We start from the raw sequence: 20,812 nt of genomic DNA on the forward strand, positions 1-20,812 counted from the left end.
GAATACCAAGAAAACCTGCTATTTATGTAAAACTATACATACAAGAGCCTTTTCATGGAAGAGTTCATTTTTTTCAGTATATAAAAACCCAATGCAATGCCGACTACCGTAAGCTGATAACATTGAGGTACTCAGGGAACAATTTCTGCAATATAATTACATAACAGATCTTAGTCTAATAGTGTCCTGGCTAAAGGTTCTGAGGAGGGTGGCGAGGGATTATTTGTTTTTCTTGTTTTTGTTTTTTTTTAGTTAGTATGTTTTTTAGTTTATTCTTTAATATTTCGAAATTAATATCTCAGTTGACATCAATATCTTTAGACTACAGTTTTCTTATACCTGGAGCGGCCTTGTTACGATGGAATAAAGCTCTGTATCATGACAGTTGTCTTGGTTGTCAGTGCAGCGGCTTGGAGCAGAAATACTGGTGACATTTTTGGAGAAAAACTGAAGTTTAGTCTAAAAAAATGTGTATATTCACAATAAAGCAACTGTCCTGTCTGTAACCTCTCTTTTGCTTCGTCCCTTGCCCAGGAGCTGTGGTGTGATCAGACCATGTTCCTGTACAGTCAGACACGGCCATTACACAGTACACAGCAGGGGCACATTTATAAGATTATCTCAGCACAGGAACATTTTATTTAACACATCCAATTGTGCAAATTGTTATTATTAAACGATCTATTGATTAAAATGAACTTTATTCATGGTAAAACCCATTTAAATCTTAATAATGAGATACAGGAAGGAGTTTATAGCAGGGTGAATGTAGGGGAATATATTGAAGAAAGAACTTATTTTCAATTATTATGAGCATATGGAACATTACAGAAGGATATTGTTATTATGGAGCTATATTTTTTAAAAGTGCAGAATAAACATTTCTATATAATACAGGCTTTAGTCAATGAGTACCATCAGTTATATGAGGTTGTTCTATCTTACTTATATATGCAATGTTCTAAGCATGAAAGCCTGTGGTAGTCAACGATGGCTTGGAGGCCAAGCCACAGCTCTTAGGTGACCATCAGGATATCATTAAGGAAGGTCGTAAAATGGAATATTTTTATAATGCTGTACGTTACTGTCATTTTCTATATTTATGAATGTCAAAATAAACCACAAAAGGTAGAAAGAAGCCTGTTCCTGTCAGCAGCTGCCACATCGTAAACTCCGAGGAAAGGTAGAAGTAACTTTGCTTGTTTTAATAGGAACAAATCAAAGCAAGGGATTGAAGAGCTGCATGAATGACCATGCTTTTCTCAGGGAGCCAAGCTCAGAAATAGTGAAAATGATCAAAGAAGAAGACTTGCATGTTCAACATTTCTACCTTGTAACTTCCACCACAAATCAAAGTCTATAAGGAGCAGGTCAACTTTAACTTCCAACCCCAACATATTCCTACTGGAAGTCACCTGGTCCAGAATCCCAAAACAAGCAGTCACACCCAACTGAAGAATGATGGGCATTATGGGCTTCAGCAAAACTGTCTTGACAGTTGATTTATTAGGAAAAATACAGGACCTTGTGTTCAGTTAGGACAGACCACAGGACTCGGGAACAAAATAAATCTCTTCCCGGCTCTGGTTTTCTTTAGTTTGTGCCACTTTGACAACATACAGATTGAATCTCCTGTTTTCATTTATTGTAGGATCGCTATGGGGGCGTTATAAAGTTTAAAGTTTATGTCATATCCTCCAATTTCTTGTTTCCTATATCGAAAAGGCAGATTTATGTATGCCCACATCACTGATAGGCAGCTTTCTGTATAGACAGATAGCTTCTAATCAGTGGTGGAGATGTGACTGGACTAGGAGGTACGAGAAAATGTGTCCACTCTAATGATAATCTCCTGCTGATAAAATACTAATTGTATTGAAACAGCAAAACACACCCTAGTAAACTACACATAGTAGGAATCTGGGTCTCTTTCACTACATTATGGTGCTATCGGATTACATAGCAAAACCTGCTGACATATTCCCTTTAATGTGAACCTTTGCAAGTACTGTAAACAGAATTATAGTATAGCCCTCCCTCTTAGACTACAGAGAGTTTTTTCAGTTAAGCAGTGGAGACTTATACCCAAATCAGACTACAATAAGGTGCAATCATCAGTTCCTGGGGAATGACAGCCACAGGTATGTCATGAAGATGTGCCCAGAGATCTGTGACGTCATGCTGCTCTGTTCCTACACATAGACTGATGTCACGTTCAACTGCCAGGCAACTTGCTCCAGAAGTCAGTAAGTGGTCTTTTTGTGTTATCTACTGAAAAAATAACCCTTTTCTCTATCCTCCTATAACTTTATCATAACAAAATATCACAACATAAAAAGTCTCACATAGATGAGAAGTGTGTATTCTGCAACAACTACAAAAAGCTAAATGTGGTCCCAAACTAATTAGCGAATGCTTAAAAATACAATTCATTAGACAAATCCAGACCCGACTATGAGGCTAGCTAGTTTGGATCACTAGACCGAAGGTTGAGCCCAAAGTTACAGCCATTACTATATCTTCATGTTCTGTATTTGCTGTGGATTTTATTGCTGAAAGTTTACAACTGATCCATTCATCTGAAACAACCACACTCAGATGTATGGAACTTAATTTTAGTGTCAGAAATGTATTCTGCAATAAAATCTGCAGCTACCTAAAGCCCCCAATACACCTTACATGGCTGCTGGATGAATGATGGCCGTCTTTCCCATACACAGGGGCACTGATTCTGCCAACACCTATGGAGGTGGTTTATCTCAAGGAGAGCAAACTGATGGGAAGTCAGAAACTGGACATGCCAGTTCCTTAACTTCCCTGATAATCATCTGTCCAGGACCCAGACTGTCTACCCAACCCATCGATATTGGTGGCTTCAGCCAACGTTAGTGTAGCGAGTATGGGGAGGGGGATAAGTGAAAGTACTCAGCTTTCAGGCTACCTTCACATATCTACCTATACGTTACATAATGCATGCATAAGCAAGATCTGAAAAAAAAACATACATGAAATGTACCTAATATTTCCTAAAAACTTGTTAGTGGTAGATTAGGGGCCATTAACATCCGCGTTTTCAAAATGAATGCAAAGGAAAAGTGGAGTAGTTGCCCACAGAAATCAATGAGGCTGCTATTGTTAATCGTGTGGACCTTTAAAAAAATGAGAGGGCTGATGTGGCCAAATATTCTTTTTTGTACCAGTTTTGGTACCTCTCCCCTAGAGTCTCTCACAATGATCTTAATGCTTAAGCACCAATGCATAGGAGTAGAACAAAAAAAGCACAATACCTTATATGTCTTCTGCTAAGTAGACAAACTGTATACTCTTGGTTTTCCGTTCCTAAAAGCAAGTAGTAATCTAGAAAGATAAAAAGTGAAATGTAATTAAAAAAGGCTTGTCGTCACTTCTGACCTTTACATACTTTAGTAAATACTTGCATCTCCTATAACGTCACAATTCTGAAGCATAACTCGGTGTTATGTAGTTCCTTCAAGGGTGAAGTGTCCTTACGCTGTCTGATATTGTCAGAAATACCTGTGTGGACACACACCCAACCAATGCCAACCAATTGTCAGTTTATTTATACATTACAAGAAGTAGTAACGAGGAAAAAAGATACTTTTTAAAGTAGCATTCCAATTTTGTTTCTATAACTGCACGCCCCAGTTACTCTGCACTAATATACGAGCATGCCCAGGTACTCTGATAACACCCGAGCCATGCTGGGATTACACGCTCACTCATCACGAATTCCTAGATCTCATCCAGTATTATATTTCTCTATGCTCTGTTATCTGTCCCATGATGTACAACAACTCATGAGCAGCTAGTGCCCGCACCGACTGTACCTGCTGCGAGAACACTATGATTAATTATTCTTCCCTTTATATTCCCCTAATATATTACACATATACAGACAAGGAGGCTGAACTGTGATCTCCTACACTATAAATGTATCACAGGAGCTGTGCAGTCATCATTATCTGTGATAACTGTTTCTACTCCCCCTCTATGGAGAACCTTACTGGTGCAGCCCGCAAACTTTCAGCATATAGTAACGTCTGGTGGTGGCCAGGGTGACCCCCTACAGAGAACATAAAACCATGAAATTCTCAGGGACACCATAAGAATACTTTATGTACCAAATGAGAAGTATACCACACATTTACAGGGAGAATATGAACAACTAAATAATGTAATAGTAGCTGTATTATACGTACTGGAGGATTAGAGACAGGATGAATAAATAAATAACAAACCTGGAGTGATACTTTAAAGGGAGTCTCTCACCAGGTTTTTGCTATCTCATCTGATAGCAGCATAATGTAGGAAAAGAGACCCTGATTCCAACGATGTATCACTTGATTTACTTGGTGCAGCAGCTGTGACAGAATCTGAGTGTTTAGATGTAGCATGTAGCAGAGTTCAGAAAGCTAACCCCGCCCACACCACAGTTTTATAGGTACAATTAAAAGTAAACTGCTTATCAGAGGAGGTGTGGTCAGACTAGGGCTCACATGAGCATCAGTCCGGGCAGTGATTATCGCCTGCTGATAAAACCTTCATTGTATGTAAACAACAGCACTCAGTCTAACAACTGAAATATCACTAAAATCTGTGCTTCAGCTGCTACCTTAAAAACCTGATGACAGATTCCCTTTAAATGTTACTGAAAAAAATTCCAGAAAAGTTAGAATTCTGTACTTGTGAAGGTTGGGATCACGTACCTGTGTATGTATCCCAATATTCTCTCTTAGCCTAAGATATAAGCACGTTGGCAGCTTATAAGCAAGAGAAATAAATACATCTATTTTCTTATCTTGAGTTTATTATGTTTTTTTTACATCACTGATATATAGTTCACCATAAAACAGTACAAATATTACAATTTTCAATAAAGGTTGCAGATTGCTACTATTTGTCCAAAAATACAGGGGGGAGGGAATTTATACGTCATGACCTACAGAAGACATTGAACATAAGACCTTTGCTGACAAGTTGGATTTTTCTATCATGCACTATATTTTGTAATAGATTCTTGGGATCCTTTTTCGGATTTCATGAGACAACATCTATGGGTGTTTGAACTGCCTCGGTATCCTTAATAATAATATCTTGCCACTGAAATCGCAACTCCAGCCATGAGAGTGCCAAGCTGGAAGTAAGAGAATCTTTGGAGGGTTGGTCCCAACCCATAATACTTAACATATGTCGTGTTATCGAAAATGAAAACAAGCAGACATTGATAATGTTTCCCTAACCAGTACATGTAAACAGTGCTCCAAATCGGCATTTTAACATATAAGAAAACATATGCTTTGGCTGCAGACCCGTACTCCCTTTGAAACTTCACAAGACTTTCCAGGAAACTCATCTGGATTCAGTCTATGCAGGACATTTCAGAAGTTTGGAATTATTACGAGGGATTCATTTTTATCTTTACAATCCCAAAATGCTGGGAGATTCCTCCATTTTTTTGTGCACTTTAGCTCTCCCCAGGTGGTCTGAAGAGTTCAATGAAAACAGCCTTAATACACATTCCAAATGTCTTGAACACAGTCTTTTCCAATCTTATCTAGAGAATGTGCAGATTTCTAGCAAATTGCTGCAGAGGGGCCTGATGTTGTAATCCATCCCCTTTAGGAGCCCGCCAGAAAGCTAGAACATGGCTTGTTTTTCCTAGCTATGGTTTTCCTTTGTCAATAGCAAAATATTATGTTCTCTTCACGCTGCCAAAATGTTACTTCATATAAGAGAAATTTTCAGAAGATCTATAATCCATTATTAGAATTGATCTTTTACATATTCATCTCATTGATGTATACACAAGACCTCTAGGTTGAATCTATGGCCCTGATATACCGTATGTAGCTGTACAAGGATATTTTTTAGGTCTTTTTTATGTTACAACATTTTGCATGTGTGCTATTTTTAAGTCCTACGGTGAATGGTAAAGAGAAAAATTAAGGAAAAAAAAGAAAGACCTAGAAGATGCCACACACAAAAAAAGCTATTGATCCCAAAAACATAGGCATTGATTCATCAAAGTGGTTTCACCAGAAATCTAGAATAAAATATTTTGATAAGTTGTAACATTTTTGCACAACTCGGGGTTGAGCAAAAACGTTGCGACTTTAGGTGTTTTCAGAGCAGTTTCGCCTTGCTCCGGTTAAATGTCGCGGCAAGGCTGGGGTGTGAAGCCACAACTCACCTAAATCACGATGACCTGCGGCATACCTTATGCCATAAATCTTACTCCAGTATTTGAGTGAAGTGAGATTAGTTGTGAGGTGAATGGAGGCAAAGTCTCTCTTAATGACACCACTTGGTTCCATGGCCAGGAAACACAACTATACTCTCACATCAAGATAGGTGTGAACAGGTGAGCACTGCCGTAAGCCCTGTGTCATGCCAACAGTGAATCCTGAGAACATTCATGTATGGAGCTGGTTTTCATCCATGAAGTGGTCTCACTCACAATTTTGCTTAAGAGTACTGCCAAGAATAAGAATGATATCTAAACATCCTTCAAGAACAACTTTCCCAACCATCCAGGAGCAATTTGGTGACAACGTCACAAAGCAAAAGTAATCATTAAGTGGCTTGGTGAGCAAAACATTGATATTTTTTGGGTCTATGGCCAGGAATCCCACTGAGAACCTGTGGTCAACCCTCAAAAAGCAAATGGAACCACATACATTGTGATAAAGTCCAAGCACTGATTAGACAAGAATGGGTTGCCATCAGTCAGTCTTTGCATAGACTTGATGTATTTCTCAATAAAAGTTTAAAAACTTATGAAATGTTTATAATTGTACTTCAGTAGCCATAGAATCATCCGACTAAAACGTCTAAAAACACTTAAGCAGCAAACTTTATGAGATAAAAAATTTGCGTCATTGTCAAAACTTTTAACCACGACTATACTAGTTCAGAACAAGAAAAGTTCCCATCATTTCTGCATAGGTGAACTCTACAAAAGTCTTTGCACCTGATAACCAGTGTTGCTAACACATCCATGTTAAGCAACCTGATCCACCTGGCTCTTCCCGTCATTCTTGCAGCTACTAAGTAATTTATCATTACAATGTAAAACTAGCGAGGTACCGGAGAAGAGAGAACATCTCAAGGACCATTGGAATGATATTTAAAGGGAATCTGTCAGCAGGTTTTTGCGACCTCATCTGAGAGCAGCCAGATGTAGGTAAAGAGAAGCTGAATCCAATGATGTATCACTTAGATTACTGGGTGCAGCCGTTCTGATACAATCACAGCTTCCAGCTTTAGCATGAAGCAGAGCTAACCCCACCCACACCAGGCTCTGTATATACAATGTCCGTAGACAGTAAGCTGCCTATCACAGGAAGGGGCGTGTCAGTCCAGGGCTCACAGAACCAGCTAAAATAATCATTGTAAGCAAATAAAAGCAGAGAGCATGATAAGAGAGGCATCGCTGAAACCTGTGTTTTCACCCCTACAGCATGCTGTCTTCAGATTACATAGCAAAAACCTGCTGACAGACTCATTTTAACATAGGTAAGAATTATTGATAATAAGATTTGAGAATTTATCAGAAATATATTACTACAATGCATTACATATTCTTCGTGGTTGCATTTTATCCCCATTTAAGTTCATCCATAAAAAAAACACTTTTCTAGTAGAATTGGCAGATTACATAATCATTTTATTATATTATGCAAACTTTTCCAAAGTATGTGAATGGGATGTTTTTTGGGTCTTGGCACAGAATTATCTACATTTGTTTTAAGCAGTGACTATAATCAGGATGATATGTTCAAAGACTTTACTAAAACTTTTTTTACTAAAAGGCGTAAATCATGCTTTATATGCAGACGGCAAAGCCCGGACTAACCACGGGCCTCCCAATCCGAGCTCACGGCCTCATATGTGTCTACGAGGGTGTACGATCAGATGGGGAGAGCCATGGTCTGCTAACGGACCGTCAAATACGCTTGTGTGAACCCGGCCAACGTCTTTACCAAAGACACCTATTTCCAGCCAGATTATCAGTTTGTTAATATTGTATTAGTGATATCATTGACTCAAAGTTCATTCTGATAATGCCTTGTATGCCTCTGCATAATATGGCCTAGGAGGACTGACGAGAAAGTAGAGTAAACAAACCATATACTTTTAAGACAATTATTCGACAATTACAAAGTCATATCCTTTTTTTTATGCCAAATGGCCAGAGGGTCAGCTCAAGGTTTTCCTCTTCATTCTCCCTGAGAACCTCATTATCTCTTCTATGTGACACATACGTGTCTCACCCCATGAGAAATGCTAACTTCATAGCTTTCTTCCATGGAAACCAAACATACAAACATTGTGTTACACAATTTTACCAAACATCTGTCACAATTCTTTGAAAAGTTACCTGTTAGGTGATATCACAACTAAGTTATGTGTGATCTGCCCAGTATTACTGGGAGGCGGAAGATTGGAAGCAGAATACAGAAAATTATTCTCTGAGGCATGGGAAGGGATGCACTTAACCACTGGTGTTCTTAGAATGATATTACCATGTAAGAAGTACAGGATTAATGTCGGCCTTCTACAGCAATATTGTATCAAACCAGATGAACAATTACCATACATTGAATTATGATTGTAATTGTAAAGTCAAGATGACTATCAGATAGCGGTTAGCGTTTATACTGTATCAGTAAGGGCACATAAGAGGCTACCAGAGAACTATGGTACATATGTATGGACTGGAAATTCAGTTTGGCCGATACAGCACTTTGACTGTGAATTATTTCCACAAACAGTAGATTTCTGGAAAAATGTATCTAAAAAAATAATTAATATCTGTCATAAATTACAAAACATATCCAATTTTTGGCAGCAGGTGGATAAATATCTAATATGAAAAATAAACATACTGCCTGAACTTTTCCTGTTCTTCTGAAGGTGTCTATACAACCTAGTCTCCGACAGTGGCTACAATGGTGGTCATATGGGACAAGACGGATTTTTATTTACAAAATCCACAATGAATGGGTTTCCTCCGACTTTTGATTTCCCTACAGTGTAACATAGAATCTCCATGTTCTAGTCACGCGTATAAGTAACCAATCATACCAAACTCAAGATAATGATCATCATTTTCATGTGTAGGCTCAAACAAAGTTTTTTTGTCTTTTTCGAAAGAACTCGGCATGGAGGTTGTTCTACACATCTTGGAGAAATAATGATCTTCTGTGGATGTAGGCTTGTGCAAATCATTCTGTCTCTTTATATAATCCCACACAAACCCAATGATGATGAGCTTAGGGCTCTGTGGGGCCATAATCATTTCCAGGACCTCTTGTTCTTGTTTAGATTGAAGATAGTTCTTATTGGCATTGGCTGCATGTTTGGGGTTGTTGTCCTGCTTTAGAATAAATACGGAGCCAATAAAACACCTCCCTGATGGTATTGCATGATGCATTAGTATGTGCCTGTATTTTTCGGCATTGAAGACACTATTACTTCTGACCCATTCCTCAACTTCTTTTCCTGAAATGCAGACCCAAACTATTACGGAACCTCTATCATGCTTCACTGTTGTCTGCAGGCACTCATTACTCACTCTTTGGTGAACAAGCTTTCTTCTGTTACAGCCAAATATATGAAACTTGGACTCCTCAGTCCACAACACCTGCTGACATTCTTCTGCACCTCGGTTTCTATGTTTTCATGCATAGTTGAGTTGTTTATCTTTGTTTCATGAGAAAAGTAAGACATTTTGGCTGCAATTCTTCCATGAAGACCACTTCCAGCCAGACTTCTCTGCTGACCACTGCATTTACGATCCTCAACTTTGCCGATTTCTTTGTAACTCTTTAAAAGATCTTGAACAACACATCTTGAAACCCCAGTCTGCTTTGAAATCTTTGTCTGGGAGAGACGTTGAATGAAACTGTCTTCGACAACCTCATCTTTGTAGAAAAATTTGTCTGTTCCTCACCCAGTTTTAAGCCTCCTACAGCTTTTTCTGTTACAGTCTTTCAACCTCTAACAAAATGATGACCCTTATCATCTGTTTGGTATACGGTAATTGATTACTCATACAACTGACCATAATCATACAAACCTGCTGACTTTATGCAAGAGTACCTAGAAGAATAGATGCTTTAATGCTGTTTTGAAAGCTAAGGGTGGTCACACCAAATATTTTTGAATGAATGAATGAATGAATGAACAAATACATTTATATGTGAATTGCCATCACATCAAAAGAAGCCTGCATATTTAAGGTCTATATGAAGTTTATACATGTAGTCTACAGGTGTCCTCTCCAGCTACACATTTACTCTAAAAAAAAAAGCAGAATACTTTCCCATATTAGAGGCAGATAAGCAGAAGTGAATTCAACCACCATGTTTTACTGCACAAAAAAGAAATTAAATATAGCCCTGACGTCTAAATTTCACATCTAAGTCATAAATAGTGATAGTAGAGGGTATCATTGAACGCTGCATGCCAGACCACAAGCAACAGAAACTATCAACATGTGTGGGCTGAAAATCGTGAAATACAAAAAGAGGTATCCTGTGGAAAAAAAATGAAACCACTTCCCATATTACATGCAAAATCATTCTCAATACAACCAAATTTACCATGTGATCTTGTAAAGTTGCTTAGTGGCTATTTATGTCTCACGAGAGGTACTACAAACTTTGGAGCCCATGTTAACTCATGCCGTGCATGCACATGAACACCTTTCCAGATGTGACACATATTCACTTGCCCATAATATGTTACAATCTGTGGATCTATATTATAGTTGTGTGGGGATATAACAATGATAGCCCAAGAACCCATATGATCAGAAGATCGTTTGCTAGAGTGCCATGTTCTCTTGACTGCAGTACCTGCCACAATGCTGCTCACCCAGCTGTTAGGTGTTGCGTAGGAGCTGTAGACTTCATCTATAATAAATGATAGAAATGTATATACATATACACATAGAGTCCAATTCATGATTTGCGGGAGGGGTTTAAGTCACATTTTCTTATTTTGTCTTGTGGTATTCCTTGACGTTTTTGTGCCCCACATGCTTCAAAATGTTTATAAGTTTTGTGAAAATTAAAAAATGCTCTACATTTATGTCTTTCTTCTTTTTTTGTGCGGGAGGGGAGCTTTTTGGAGCAAAAAATAGCATATTCCGCTAAAATATGTGCAAAAATTTCAGGCACATACAGTACAGACCAAAGGTTTGGACACACCTTGTCATTTAAAGATTTTTCTGTATTTTCATGACTAGGTAGTCATCGGGAATGGTTTTCACTTCACAGGTGTGCTGTCAGGTTTAATAAGTGGGATTTCTTGCCTTATAAATGGGGTTGGGACCATCAGTTGTGTTGTGCAGAAGTCTGCTGGATACACAGCTGATAGTCCTACTGAATAGACTGTTAGAATTTGTATTATGGCGAGAAAAAGCAGCTAAGTAAAGAAAAACGAGTGGCCATCATTACTTTAAGAAATGAAGGTCAGCCAGTCCAAAAAAATTGGGAAAACTTTGAAAGTGTCCCCAAATGCAGTGGCAAAAACCATCAAGCGCTACAAAGAAACTGGCTCACATGAGGACCGCCCCAGGTAAGGAAGACCAAGAGTCACCTCTGCTTCTGAGGATAAGTTTATCCGAGTCACCAGCCTCAGAAGTCACAGGTTAACAGCAGCTCAGATTAGAGACCAGGTCAATGCCACACAGAGTTCTAGCAGCAAACAACTCTACAACAACTGTTAAGAGTAGACTTTGTGCAGCAGGCCTTCATGGTAAAATAGCTGCTAGGAAACCACTGCTAAGGACAGGCAACAAGCAGAAGAGACTTGTTTGGGCTAAAGAACACAACGATTGGACATTAGACCACTGGAAATCTGTGCTTTCGTCTGATGAGTCCAAATTTGAGATCTTTGGTTCCAACCACCGTGTCTTTGAGCGACGCAGAAAAGGTGAACGGATGGACTCTACATGCCTGGTTCCCACCGTGAAGCATGGAGGAGGAGGTGTGATGGTGTGGGGGTGCTTTTCTGGTGACACTGTTGGGGATTTATTCAAAATTGAAGGCATACTGAACCAGCATGGCTACCACAGCATCTTGCAGCGGCATGCTATTCCATTCGGTTTGCGTTTAGTTGGAGCATCATTTATTTTTCAACAGGACAATGACCCCAAACACACCTCCAGACTGTGTAAGGGCTATTTGACCAAGAAGGAGAATAATGGGGTGCTACGCCAGATGACATGGCTTCCACAGTCACCAGACCTGAACCCAATCGAGATGGTTTGGGGTGAGCTGGACCGCAGAGTGAAGGCAAAAGGGCCAACAAGTGCTAAGCATCTCTGGGAACTCCTTCAAGATTGTTGGAAGACCATTCCTGGTGACTACCTCTTGAAGCTCATCAAGAGAATGCCAAGAGTGTGCAAAGCAGTCATCAAAGCAAAAGGAGGCTACTTTGAAGAACCTAGAATATAAGACATATTTTCAGTTGTTTCACAATTTTTGTTAAGTATATAATTCCACATGTGTTAATTCATAGTTTTGATGCCTTCAGTGTGAATGTACAATTTTCATAGTCATGAAAATACAGAAAAATCTTTAAATGAGAAGGTGTGTCCAAACTTTTGGTCAGTACTGTACATAAAAAATAACTCGTTTCTATAAAGTCACAATTGATGAATCAGCTGAAAACATCTGGAAACCCCAAACCCTGTTCACAATGGCCACCGTTTAATTTAAGAAAAAGAAAAAAAGGCTCCTGTGAGGCTGCTGAGGTCAGGTCAGAAGGCCTGTGGAGAGTCGTATATCGCAGTTTGCACTCAGACAATGTCGGACTTGTCAAACCAGTTTTATACAGAGGTATATTGAAACATTAGTACCTTTTCACTATTAGGGACACACTCCCGTCTTTGGTTTACAAATACTATTACAAACTACTAACCAAAATATTCACGTGTGAAAGTAGTCTAAGGTTGGGTTCCATGTCTGTGCCTACAGTATACATGGTGAGACTCTTCTAACATCTACTAAGCGTATGTGTCTGACAGTGGGAACAGACATGGAACAGGCATAGCACAATAAAAAATCACGTAGGCCATATTCACATGAAGCGTAAATGCTACTTTTTAGCTGCATTTGTCCACAAGATAGAAAATAACTATCTTCTCTTATTTTGATTTTTGCTGAATTTTCCCCTTTAATTGATGCATTTTTGGTGCAAATTTGAAGCAGTGTTTTTAATACCTTTAGTACAGAAAAATGAGCTTTTACATGCAGCCTGTAGAAAAAAAAACACCAAAAAATATCTCTAAATGCCCAGGAATTTTTTCATGGAATCACATCCAATGTGCTTGGACAGTTAAATGCAACAGATTTTCCGCAGAAAAAATTCTGAAGTAAAAATGCAGCATTTTCACTGTGTGTATTTAAATATTATATGAGATTTACCCCATATTTAAATATTTTAATCTTTTATGACTGTGGTTGAATCTTATTGTGTTCTAACCCTTGAAGGAAAGTACAACCGTAAGCTCTACATTATGATTCCAACAGTCACAGTGTCACTAATCAAACCATGAAACTCTACACTGACATACTTAGGGAATAAGTCACTTTCCCAGAAGTGTTCGACTATCAATGACTATTTTTGCAATTCACAACATGTTTCTGATTCATTTCTTTTTTTTCGCATTGTGGTCACTTTAAATGATACCTGAACAGAGCTCCTTTGTACTCCAAAAAGTAGAACTAAAGAACTAGTCCATGTCAAGAATAGAACAACTACTGTATGTAAAAAAGAAGGATCTGGACAGGGGGTACTTTAACTAATGGTAGGGCTCTATGCCCACAGACTGCATGGCAAAGCATCTGCTGCTATTTCATTGGTTGTGAAAGGAGATACTTATTTTACTGAAGCAATACTGAATTCAGAAGTCTATTGTCACGCAACGTGTAGGAAATGCTAAGTGCAACACGAAGGGATAAGGGAAAGGGAACCAAACAGTAGGGAAGGGGACAGTGGAGATCCCTAGATAGATCTAACGTCATCCTGTTTGCCCTATCGTCCCTATATAGGTTCCGCACCTATAGCCGAGCAGGATTCCTAATCCCTACTTGACCCTGGCGATAAGCCCTGCTCGGGAAGGACAGTACTCCTTGTTTAGATCTCCACTACCACTAAAGACAGATGGGATACACAAACCAGGCGGAATACTTTGCTTGAGAGAGCAACAGAGAGAAACATGGACATCCTCCAAACACCAGAGAGGAAGATAGTTGGCTGCTATAGCTCCAAGATGCAACAGGGAACTGGAAATAGAAATATCAACTGCACCTTCCAGCAGCAAACTGGAAGTTATATACACCCAGGTCCAAGTGTGTCAACTAGAAGTGGAGCAGGTTGCCACCTGTGTAAAGTGAGAAGGCTCAGGAAGAAGTCTGCAAAGCAAACTGCTGAGATCTTCTGCAGTCAGATGCAGAGCGATGGTCTGCAGCATCTAACACACCGTGGCAGTACCCTCCCTTCTACAAGTGACCTCCAGACATTCAGGACCAGGTTTCTCAGGAAAAGAGGCATGGAATGATCTAACCAACCTGGGGGTGTTCACCTCTGATGTAGAAACCCACATACTTTCCTATGAAACATAACCCCTCTAGTGCACCACGTACTGCACGGAACGACGTTGGAGGTGGAATCTAGATCTCCTTGAAATTTGAAGCTCTAGGTTTCCATCAACGATTATTGATAGAAGCAATATGGGTGGGGGCTCAAGGGGTTCCACATATCTCTTGAGCAAAGACCTGTGAAAAACGTTGTAGATCTTAGGCCTCTTTCACACTTCCGTTTTTTAGAATCAGTCATCACAATCCGTCAAAGTGTTGAAAAGACGGATCCTGTGCTGATTGTAAAAAACGGATGCACTGGATCCCGTTTTGTAACGGATCCATCAGAGATGCATCTGTCGGAATTTAAAGGAATACAATACTGGAGAGAGAGAGAAACCACACAGAATCATTAACATTCAGGTCCAGACCTGGCAAGCATTTACTGACAGTCATACGTTTATACCTGTCTCTCCTGACCCAGCTAGGAACAGGTAGTGGTGAAAAAGGACCAGAAGGATGGGTATGCGGTACTTTAGAATGTGCGCAAACATTGTCGGTAGACACTTGTTCAACCACATCCCAATGCAACCCAGGCCACCAAAAACAACGAGAAAGGAGGTCTGCGGTTGCCTTACCACCTGGGTGGCCAGCAAGTACAGAGTCATGATTTTCTCTGGTTACTTTGCGGCACAAACAACCTCCCCAAAGGGCAGGAAGCAGGGGTGTCCCCCTGAGCTTCCAACACCTGACCCTCCAGGTCAGTGTACAAGCTCGAAATGCCTACCCCCTTCTGTAAAATTGGGGAAGAGTCCTCAAAGCCAGACAAAAATGTTAGTAATGTCCCTGTAGATACATTTATGAGAGTATTTGCAAAGAAACAAACAATCCGCACTGCTGCACTGCCAAATCAACCAACCCAGCTGCGGGGTCACAAACGCTGAAGGCTCACATGCCTGGACATACAGGTGCTCAATCCAGAAAAAACATCACCGAAAGTCCGTATGTAAAGAAAGAGTGGGATGGCACTCATCGTCCTGTAAAATCTGTAGTTTATTGAACCATTAAAAAATCTTCAGCAGGGGAGCAATGAGTGGGATACAAGGACGATGGCCGTTTCGTGCAGCTGCGCTTCTACTTGTCCGGACTCATGACAGTAATCTCCCCACTTTACAATCTCTCTGGATTGCCAATCCACAGTTGGATTATGCTTCACCAAAAAGGGCAAACCCAGAACCATTGGAGTGTGGAGATCATTCAGGACATAACAAGTGATTACTTCATAATGAAAAGACCCCACCTTCAGTCTTATGTCACAAGTTATGAACAATTTGTGTCAATGTTCTCTGTGCAAGTGGTGCTGAGTCAATGGGCTACAAGGAATAGGTTCAGCCAAGTTAGAGCAGATAAAACCATGAGTTCTAGCAAACTCAGCATCCATCATACTGACTTCAGCTCCACTGTCTACAAACACAGAACATTTTTCAGACTTGCTCTCTAGCACCACCTCTCCTGTCAGGACAAAACGAGAATTGCAGGTTGAAGACGAACACACCCTTTGATTATCAAGCTCAAGGCTCCTAAGGGTTAATCAAGTTTCTTTTAGCTTTGGAATTACAGTACATGCCATAATAAAATGTCCCTTCTTCCCACAAAAAAAAACATACACCCTTTTTCTTGCAAATGTTGGGGGAAAACATATGACGCGAACGCACCCCCCAACTGCATGGGTTCCTCTAACTCTGCAAATATAGGTTCAATCCCTGACCTTCCCTCCAACACCGGGATCCTGTCCCAAAAAGAGGGCTCAGAAGCAGGTGGTTTTACCCATCTGTCCCGCAGGCATCTATCCAATCAAATAGCCAAGGACATGGAAGCCTCCAGTGAAACAGGAGTTTCATACACAGCTAAGGCATCCTTTAACCTTTTAGTGAGGCTCTGAAGAAATTGGCTTCTGAGAGCCGGGTCATTCCATTTGGTATCAGTTGACCACCTTCGGAATTCAGAGCTCTAAGTGTCCACTGAACGATTACCTTGCTCAATGCGATGCAGCATGGATTCAGTCAAGGAAATACGATCAAGATCATCATAGATCAGGGCCAGGGCCCTAAAAAACTCCTCCACAGAATGGAGACACATAGAATCCTGCGGCAGAGAAAAAGCGCAGGATTGAGGTTCCCCCTGCAACAGTGAAATAATAATTCCTACTCGTTGCTCCTCATCTCCAGAGGAGTAAGGATGAAGTTTAAAGTACAACTTGTATGCCTCCTTAAAAACAAAAAACCTGCCCCAACCCCCAGAAAACCTGTCCGGGAGGGCAATTTTGGGCTCAAGCTGGAGTAGCCTACCCGTAGAGTTCCCCACAATAGGAGCCTGCAGCCGCTGACGCTAAACCTCAGAACGAAGGTCAGTCACCTCCAATGCCAACCACTGCAGCTGCTTTGCCAGCACAGAAACAGGATCCATGAACCCAGCAAAAGAAAAAAAAAATCCACACAGAAAAACACACACAAAAAAAAAAAAACAAGTGTCAGGTTTTTTTTTCTTTTGCAGACGTGAAATACAGTTGATAATGTCAAGCAACATGTAGGAAAGGCTAAGTGCAACATGAAGGGATAAGGGAAAGGAAACAAAACACTAGGGAAGAGGGGGGGGTGGAGACCCCTAGACAGATCTAAAGTCACCCTGCCTGCCCGATCATCCCTATATAGGTTCCACGCCTATCGCCGAGCAGAATACTAAATCCCTGCCTGACCCTGGCGATAAGCCCTGCCCCGGGAAGAACAGGATGTACACTAGTCAATCCCCACAACCACTAAAGATAGATGGGATACACAAATCAGGGGAACACTTAGATTGAGTAGACGCAGAGAGAAACACAGACGTTCTCCAAACACCAGAGAGGAAGATAGCCAACTGCTACAGCTCCAAGACGCAGCAGAGAACTGGAAATAGAAATATCAACCACATCTTCCAGCAGCAAGCTGGGAGTTATATACACCTCGGTCCATGTGTATCAACTAGAGCCGGGGGAGGTTGCCACTGGGTCACAAAGCGAGAAGGCCCAGGAAGAAGTCTGCAAAGCAAACTGCTGAGACCTTCCGCAGTCAGATGCAAAGCGACAGTCTGCAGCCTCTGACACACCTGTGACATATATGGAGATACGGTCATGGTCTCCTGGACCTCTTTGGTAGACCTATTAAAGACCCACAGAAATGGGCTGTAATTCAGCTGTGTGCACAAGCCACTTAGGCCTCATTTAAAACTCTTGTGCATTCCTTCATCATCTCCCACCTCGATAACTGCAACACCCTCTTCTGTGGCCTCCCCGCTAACTCTCTTGCACCGCTCCAGTCTGTCCTCCACTCTGCTGCCCGGCTAATCCATCTCTCTCCTTGCTACTCCCCTGCTTCTCCCCTCTGCAAATCCCTCCACTGGCTCCCAATTCCCCAACGAATCCAGTTCAAACTACTAACACAGATCTACAAAGCCATCTACAACCTGTCCCTTCCCTATATCTCTGAACAAATCTCTCAATATATTCCCTCACATAATCTTTGATCCTCCCAAGACCTCCTACTCTCCTCCACACTTATTCGTTCCTCACACAACCGCCTCCAAGATTTCTCCCGAATATCCCCCATACTCTGGAATTCCACGCCTCAACACGTCCAATTATCCACCAACCTGGGATCCTTCAGATGGAACCTGAAAACCCATCTCTTCAGGAAAGCGTACAGCCTGCAATAACCATTCTGCCGCCTAACTACCACCCGAGCTGCCACCTCACCACCACCCGAGCAGCCGCCTCACCACCACCCGAGCTGCCGCACCCCCGACCTTCTGTCTCTTCCCCATTATCCCATAGAATGTAAGTCCGCAAGGGCAGGGTCCTCTCCCCTTTGTATCAGTCTGTCATTGTTAGTTTGTTTACTGTAAGTGATATCTGTAACTTGTATGTAACCCCTTCTCATGTACAGCACCATGGAATCAATGGTGCTATATAAATAAATAATAATAATAATAATAATAATAATAATAATAATTTAGACGTCCTTATTTCCAGCACATGTTCTATTCATGTTTTTCATTAATCAAATTTGCCCCTACAAGTGAACGAAGATTAATGGATACCAGTCGGATACCATCCAAGTGCTTTGTGAGACATCTCGTAAACGGAGGGTTGATTGAAATTACCCTTAAGGTCCAACTCTTGGCCGAGAGTTGGCTTTAATTTAGAGTGCTCGTTTTGTTGTTTGTGTCCTATTATCCTGACTTTCTGTTTCTGAAGTTGTTGGGAATGTTGTTACTCTTGCACCTACGTAATATCTTAGCAGCGATGGTTCACCCTTGGTGACATTGTGGAGTGCTACAAATCTTTTTCGATGTGTTAATCACTTTTCACTTAAAAGTAACATTAAATGGAAGACAAGCTGCTGTCACAGAACAAAAGTGTTAATGAAATCTGGAGATGGAGGATATCACTTTGGCAGATGGGAAAGGTGTTTAAAATACTTTCTTGCTGAAAGTTAATTGCTCTGAAGACTCTAAAATTCCAAATATTACTGCACCACATTTAAAGATCTGTTATACAAAAATATTCATACAAGGTGGAAAGTAGCAACCGTGTAACAGAAAAACTACACTTGTGGGTCTCCAACATGACAAGTCTAAGGCTACTTTCACACTAGCGTTTTTTTGCATACGTCGCAATGCGTCGTTTTGGCGAAAAAACGCATCCTGCAAAGTCGTCAGCAGGATGCGTTTTTTCCCCATAGACTAACATTAGCGACGCATTACGACGTATTGACACACGTCGCAACCGTCGTGCGACGGTTGCGTCGTGTTGTGGCGGACCACCGGCCGCAAAAAACGTTACATGTAATGTTTTTTTGTGCCGACGGTCCGCCATTTCCGACCGCGCATACGCGGCCGGAACTCTGCCCCCACCTCCCCGCACCTCACAATGGGGCAGCGGATGCGTGGAAAAACAGCATCCGCTGCCCCCGTTGTGCGGCGCTTGCACAGTATGCGTCGGTACGTCGGGCCGACGCAGCGCGACGGCCCCATACCGACGCTAGTGTGAAAGTAGCCTTAATAAAATATATTTAACTTCTAAATTAAAGGGGTTGTCCTGGACTTTTACATTGATGGCCTATCTTTAGGACAGGTCAACTATCTCTGATTGCTGGAGGTGTAACACTCAGCACTCCCGCTGAATAGCTGTTCCCGATGTCAACGGGCAGATGTACCAAGTTGCGGAACTGCACAGCATACTCCGGTAACTATATGGTGGCTGCAACTGGGTACTCCACACCTGCCATTCATTCATTAATATAGTGCAGTACCCGCTTGCGGCCATCACATCATTGATGGAGCTGTGATGTGGAACTCCTTAACTCTACATCCAGCAGTTGCCAGGAACAACTGATTGGCGGAGGTGCTGGCTGTCACACCCCCATGGTCAAATATTAATGACCTATCCTAAGAGTAGGCCAACCCTCTTAAAGAAACAGCATAATTCGCTGTGATTTGCTATTTCCAGAATTCACATTTCCTTCTATGCGAATTACATTCCCCCAGCACTACAGAAGTGGCATGCACATTTAGCAAAGCCAAAATTGTACCAGGTCCAGAGGTAGTGTCTGGTATTGCAGCTGATAACTGTTCATTAGCAACAATTTCTGCCTTTATCAAGATATAAAGTGTGGAAACTTGAAAATGTGTTTCGCAATTTGCTGTATAAGGTGGAAACTCTGTTAGTAAAATAACAATAATGCATGGTCTAAGTTTGTAGTATACTTATCATACTCGAAAAACTGCAATCCTGAGATTTAATGACATTTGCTGAATTATCAGGAGATGGATAACATGACGATATGGAATTTTAAATGAAAGCGAACCAGAGGTACTGGATTCCATGACACCGTATGCTTGTGCTGGTTATAGGGGAAAGATTCCTTACATCAATGGTTGTGATACTCAGAATGGATGGACAAGGAACATCAAAACTAACAGTTGAGAAATTCATTTCTGATGCAGCTTTTTAGCTGCTACTTTTTTGGGCCCTTATTAGCTGCCAATTTCTGGCCATTGTGCCTCCGTACACGTTTTTAAATAACAATATGTAAGTATTGAGGTGCATAGGGCTTATCCACTAATGTCATGCTTTGTCTATAATGATTGCAATCATAGGC

The 20,812-nt window shown here is 40.9% G+C and overlaps 1 protein-coding gene across 4 annotated transcripts in view; it reads right to left on the minus strand.

Annotated features, from left to right (window-relative positions):
* The window catches only part of HIVEP2 (HIVEP zinc finger 2), a 239,601-nt gene that overhangs the window by 96,833 nt on the left and 121,956 nt on the right, over positions 1-20,812 (minus strand). For all 4 annotated transcript variants that reach the window (XM_077289201.1, XM_077289200.1, XM_077289203.1 and 1 more), the window contains one exon: positions 3,288-3,357. The gene's annotated coding sequence lies outside the window, so the exon portion shown is untranslated. The remainder of the gene's footprint in view (positions 1-3,287; positions 3,358-20,812) is intronic.

The sequence above is a fragment of the Ranitomeya variabilis genome, chromosome 2 (genome assembly GCF_051348905.1).
Source record: "Ranitomeya variabilis isolate aRanVar5 chromosome 2, aRanVar5.hap1, whole genome shotgun sequence".
NCBI classification, from domain to species: domain Eukaryota; kingdom Metazoa; phylum Chordata; class Amphibia; order Anura; family Dendrobatidae; genus Ranitomeya; species Ranitomeya variabilis.